Here is a 6,431-nt window from a genome sequence, read left to right as displayed (position 1 = left end):
CACGCAGAGCGAGGGACGCACAGAGAGAGGGGCACAAAGAGCGATTGGTACAGAGAGTGAGGGACTCAGACAGCGAGGGACACAAGACAGCGAGGGACACAAGACAGCGAGGGACACAAGACAGCGAGGGACACAGAGAGCGAGGGACACAAAGAGCGAGGGACACAGAGAGAGCGAGGGACACAGAGAGAGCGAGGGACGCACAGAGAGCGAGGGACACACAGAGAGCGAGGGACACACAGAGAGCGAGGGGCATACAGAGAGTGAGGGACACACAGAGAGCGAGGTACACACAGAGAGCGAGGGACGCACAGAGAGCGAGGGACGCACAGAGAGCGAGGGACGCACAGAGAGCGAGGGACACACAGAGAGCAAGGGACACACAGAGAGCGAGAGACACACAGAGAGCGAGGGACACACTGAGTGAGAGACACACAGAGATCGAGGGGCGCACAGAGAGCGAGGGGCGCACAAAGAGCGAGGGACACACAGAGAGCGAGGGACACACAGAGAGCGAGGGACACAAGACAGCGAGGGACACACAGAGAGCGAGGGACGCACAGTGAACGAGGGACACACAGAGCGAGGGACACACACAGAGAGCGAGGGACACACAGAGAGCGAGGGACACACCAAGAGCGAGGGACGCACAGAGAGCGAGGGACACACACAGAGCGAGGGACGCACAGAAAGCAAAGGATGCACAGAGATCTAGGGGCACACAGAGAACGATGGACACACAGAGAGCGTGGGACGCACAGAGAGCGAGGGACGCACAGAGAGCGAGCGACGCACAGAGAGGGAGGGACGCACAGAGAGCGAGGGGCACAAAGAGAGTGAGGTACACAAAGAGAGCGAGGGACACACAGAGAGCGAGGGACACACAGAGTGCGAGGGACACACAGAGCGACGGGTGCACAGAAAGCGAGGGACACACAATGAGAGCGAGGGACACACAGAGAGCGAGGGACACACAGAGAGCGAGGGACACACAGAGAGCGAGGGATGCACAGAGCGAGGGACACACACAGAGAGCGAGGGACACACAGAGAGCGAGGGACGCACAGAGAGCGAGGTACACACAGAGAGCGAGGGGCGCACAGAGAGCGAGGGACGCACAGAGAGCGAGGGACGCTCAGAGAGCGAGGGACGCACAGACAGCGAGGGACACACAGAGAGCGAGGGACGCACAGAGAGAGGGGCACAAAGAGCGATTGGTACAGAGAGCGAGGGACACAGACAGCGAGGGACACAGACAGCGAGGGACACAGAGAGAGCGAGGGTCACACAGAGCGAGGGGTGCACAGAGAGCGAGGGACACACAGAGAGCGAGGGACACAAAGAGCGAGGGAGACAGAGCGAGGGATACACAGAGAGCGAGGGACACACAGAGAGCGAGGGACACACAGAGAGCGAGGGACAAAAAGAGCGAGGGACACCCAGCGAGCGAGGGACACACACAGAGCGAGGGACACACACAGAGCGAGGGACACACAGAGAGCGAGGGACACACAGAGAGCGAGGGACACACAGAGAGCGAGGGGCACACAGAGAGCGTGGGACGCACAGAGAGCGAGGGACACACAGAGAGAGAGGGACACAAAGAGCGAGGGACACAGAGCGAGGGACACACAGAGAGCGAGGGACGCACAGGGAGCGTGGGACGCACAGAGAGCGAGGGACACACAGAAAGCAAAGGCTGCACAGAGATCGAGGGACACACAGAGAGCGATGGACACACAGAGAGCGAGGGACGCACAGAGAGCGAGGGACGCACAGAGAGCGAGGGACACACAGAGAGCGAGGGGCATACAGACAGCGAGGGCCACACAGAGAGCGAGAGACACACAGAGAGCAAGGGGCACACAGAGAGCGTGGGACGCACAGACAGCGAGGGACACACAGAGAGCGAGGGAAACACAGAGTGCGAGGGTCACTCTGAGCGAGGGTTGCACAAAAAGCGAGGGACACACAAAGAGAGCGAGGGACACACTCAGAGAGCGAGGGACACACAGAGATCGAGGGACACACAGAGAGTGAGGGACACACAGAGAGCGAGGGACACAAAGAGCGAGGGACGCACAGGGAGCGAGACATACAGAGAGCGGGGGACACACAGAGAGCGAGGGACGCACAGAGAGCGAGGGACGCACAGAGAGTGAGGGACGCACAGAGAGCGAGGGTCGCACAGAGAGCGACTGACACACACAGAGCGAGGGACGCACAGAGAGCCAGGGACACACAGAGCGAGGTACACACAGAGTGCGGGGGACACACACAGAGCGAGGGACACACACAGAGCGAGGGGCACCCTTAGAGCGAGGGACACAGAGAGCGAGGAGCACACACAGAGCGAGGGACAAACAGAGAGCTGGGACACACAGAGAGCGAGGGACACACAGAGAGCGAGGGACAGGCACAGAGAGCGAGGGACACACACAGTGCGAGGGACACACACAGAGAGCGAGGGACACACAGAGACCGAGAGACACACAGAGAGTGAGGGACACACAGAGAGCGAGGGACACACAGAGAGCGAGGAACACACACAGAGAGTGAGGGACACACACAGAGAGCGAGGGACACACACAGAGAGCGAGGGACACACACAGAGAGCGAGGGACACACAGAGAGCGAGGAACACACACAGAGAGCGAGGGACACACACAGAGAGCGAGGGGCACACACAGAGAGCGAGGGACACACAGAGAGCGAGGGACACACAGAGAGCGAGGGACACACAGAGTGAGGGACACACAGAGAGCGAGGTACACACAGAGAGCGAGGGACACACAGAGAGCGAGGGACACACAGAGAGCGAGGGACACACAGAGAGCAAAGGACACACACAGAGCGTGGGACACACAGAGATCGAGGGACGCACAGAGAGAGGGACGCCCAGAGCGAGGGACACAGAGCAAGGGACACAGTGAGCGAGGGACACATAGAGCGAGGCACACAGAGAGCGAGGGACACACAGAGAGCGAGGGACACACAGAGAGCGAAGGACGCACAGAGAGCGAGGGAGACACAGAGGGCGAGGGACACAGAGAGCGAGGGACGCACAGAGAGCGAGTGACACACAGAGGGCGAGGGACACAGAGAGCGAGGGGTGCACAGAGAGCGAGGGACACACACAGAGAGCGAGGGACGCACAGAGATCTAGGGACACACAAGGAGCGAGGAACACACACAGAGAGTGAGGGACACACAGAGCGCGAGGGACACAGAGAGTGAGGGGTGCACAGAGAGCGAGGGACACGCACAGAGCGAGGGACACACAGAGAGCGAGGGACGCAGAGAGAGCGAGTGGCGCACAGAGAGCGAGGGACGCACAGAGAGCGAGGGACGCACAGAGACCGAGGGACGCATAGAACGAGGGACACACAGAGAGCGAGGGACACACAGAGAGCGAGGGACGCACAGAGAGCGAGGGACGCACAGCGAGCGAGGGACGCACAGAGAGCGAGGGACACACAGAGAGCGAGGGACACACAGAGAGCGAGGGACACACAGAGCGAGGGACACACAGAGAGCGAGGGACACACAGAAAGCGAGGGACACACAGAGAGCAAGGGACACACAGAGAGCAAAGGACACACACAGAGCGTGGGACACACAGAGATCGAGGGACGCACAGAGAGAGGGACGCACCGAGCGAGGGACACAGAGCGAGGGACACAGAGAGCGAGGGACACATAGAGCGAGGCACACACAGAGCGAGGGACAGACAGAGCGAGGGACAGACAGAGCGAGGGACAGACAGAGCGAGGGACACACAGAGAGCGAGGGACACACAGAGAGCGAGGGACACACAGAGAGCGAGGGACACACACAGAGCAAGGGACACACAGAGACCGAGGGACACAGAGAGCGAGGGACACAGAGAGAGAGAGGGAAACACAGAGAGAGCGAGGGACACACACAGAGCGAGGGACACACAGAGAGCGAGGGACACACAGAGAGCAAGGGACACACAGAGAGCGTGGGACACACACAGAGAGCGAGGGACACACAGAGAGCGAGGGGCACAAAGAGATTTGGGACACACAGAGAGCGAGGGACACACAGAGAGCGAGGGACACACAGAGAGCGAGGGGCACAAAGAGAGTGAGGGACACACAGAGAGCGAGGGACACAGAGAGCGAGGGGCACACAGAGAGCGAGGGACACACAGAGAGCGAGGGACACACAGAGAGCGAGGAATGCACATAGCGAGGGACACACACAGAGAGCGAGGGACACACAGAGAGCGAGGGACGCACAGAGAGCTGGGACACACAGAGAGCGAGGGGCGCACAGAGAGCGAGGGACGCACAGAGAGCGAGGGACGCGCAGAGAGCGAGGGACACACCGAGTGAGGGACACACAGAGAGCAAGGGGCGCACAGAGACCGAGGGACACACAGAGAGTGAGGGACACAGAGAGCGAGGGACACACAGAGAGCGAGGGACTCACAGTGAGCGAGTGACACACAGAGCGAGGGACACACAGAGCGAGTGTTGCACAGAGAGCGGGGACACACACAGAGAGCGAGGGACACACTGAGAGCGAGGGGTGCACAGAGTGCGAGGGACACACACAGAGAGCGAGGGACACACAGAGAGCGAGGGACGCACTGAGAGCGAGGGGTGCACAGAGAGCGAGGGGGACAGAGAGAGCGAGGGACGCACAGACAGCGAGGGACGCACAGAGAGCGTGGGACGCACAGACAGCGAGGGACGCACAGAGAGCAAAGGACACACAGAGGGCGAGGGGCACACAGAGAGCAAGGGACGCACAGAGAGCGAGGGACGCACAGAGAGCGTGGGACGCACAGACAGTTAGAGGGACGCACAGTGAGCAAAAGATGCACAGAGAGCGAGGGACACACAGAGAGCGAGGGACACACAGAGTGCGAGGGACACACAGAGAGCGAGGAACACACACAGAGAGTGAGGGACACACACAGAGAGCGAGGGACACACACAGAGAGCGAGGGACACACAGAGAGCGAGGAACACACACAGAGAGCGAAGGACACACACAGAGAGCGAGGGACACACACAGAGAGCGAGGGACACACAGAGAGCGAGCGACACACAGAGAGCAAGGGACGCACAGAGAAAGGGACGCACAGAGCGAGGGACACAGAGCGAGGGACACAGAGAGCGAGGGACACATAGAGCGAGCTACACAGAGAGTGAGGGACTCAGAGAGCGAGGGACACAGAGAGCGAGGGACACAGAGCGTGAGGGACACACAGAGAGCGAAGGACGCACAGAGAGCGAGGGACACACAGAGGGCGAGGGACACAGAGAGCGAGGGACGCACAGAGAGCGAGGGACACACAGAGGGCGAGGGACACAGAGAGCGAGGGGTGCACAGAGAGCGAGGGAAACACACAGAGAGCGAGGGATGCACAGAGAGCTAGGGACACACAAGGAGCGAGGAACACACACAGAGAGTGAGGGACACACAGAGCGCGAGGGACACACAGAGAGCGAGGATCACACAGAGAGCTGGGACACAGAGAGCGAGGGACACACAGAGAGCGAGGGACACACACAGAGAGCGAGGGACACACAGAGAGCGAGGGACACACAGAGGGCGAGGGACAGACACAGAGAGCGAGGGACACACAGAGAGCGAGGGACACACAGAGAGCGAGGGACACACAGAGAGCGAGGGGCACAAAGAGATTTGGGACACAGAGAGAGAGAGGGACACACAGAGAGCGAGGGACACACAGAGAGCGAGGGGCACAAAGAGAGCGAGGGACACACAGAGAGCGAGGGGCACACAGAGAGCGAGGGACACACAGAGAGCGGGGGACACACAGAGAGCGAGGGGCACACAGAGCGAGGGACACACACACAGAGCGAGGGACACACAGAGAGCGAGGGACGCACAGAGAGCTAGAGACACACAGGGAGCGAGGGGCGCACAGAGAGCGAGGGACGCACAGAGAGCGAGGGACACACAGAGGGCGAGGGACACAGAGAGCGAGGGGTGCACAGAGAGCGAGGGAAACACACAGAGAGCGAGGGATGCACAGAGAGCTAGGGACACACAAGGAGCGAGGAACACACACAGAGAGTGAGGGACACACAGAGCGCGAGGGACACACAGAGAGCGAGGATCACACAGAGAGCTGGGACACAGAGAGCGAGGGACACACAGAGAGCGAGGGACACACACAGAGAGCGAGGGACACACAGAGAGCGAGGGACACACAGAGGGCGAGGGACAGACACAGAGAGCGAGGGACACACAGAGAGCGAGGGACACACAGAGAGCGAGGGACACACAGAGAGCGAGGGGCACAAAGAGATTTGGGACACAGAGAGAGAGAGGGACACACAGAGAGCGAGGGACACACAGAGAGCGAGGGGCACAAAGAGAGCGAGGGACACACAGAGAGCGAGGGGCACACAGAGAGCGAGGGACAC

The sequence above is a fragment of the Scyliorhinus torazame genome, chromosome 23 (genome assembly GCF_047496885.1).
Source record: "Scyliorhinus torazame isolate Kashiwa2021f chromosome 23, sScyTor2.1, whole genome shotgun sequence".
Classification (NCBI taxonomy): Eukaryota; Metazoa; Chordata; class Chondrichthyes; order Carcharhiniformes; family Scyliorhinidae; genus Scyliorhinus; species Scyliorhinus torazame.
The sequence above is the reverse complement of the archived record's forward strand: the minus strand, read 5'-3'. Positions refer to the sequence as shown.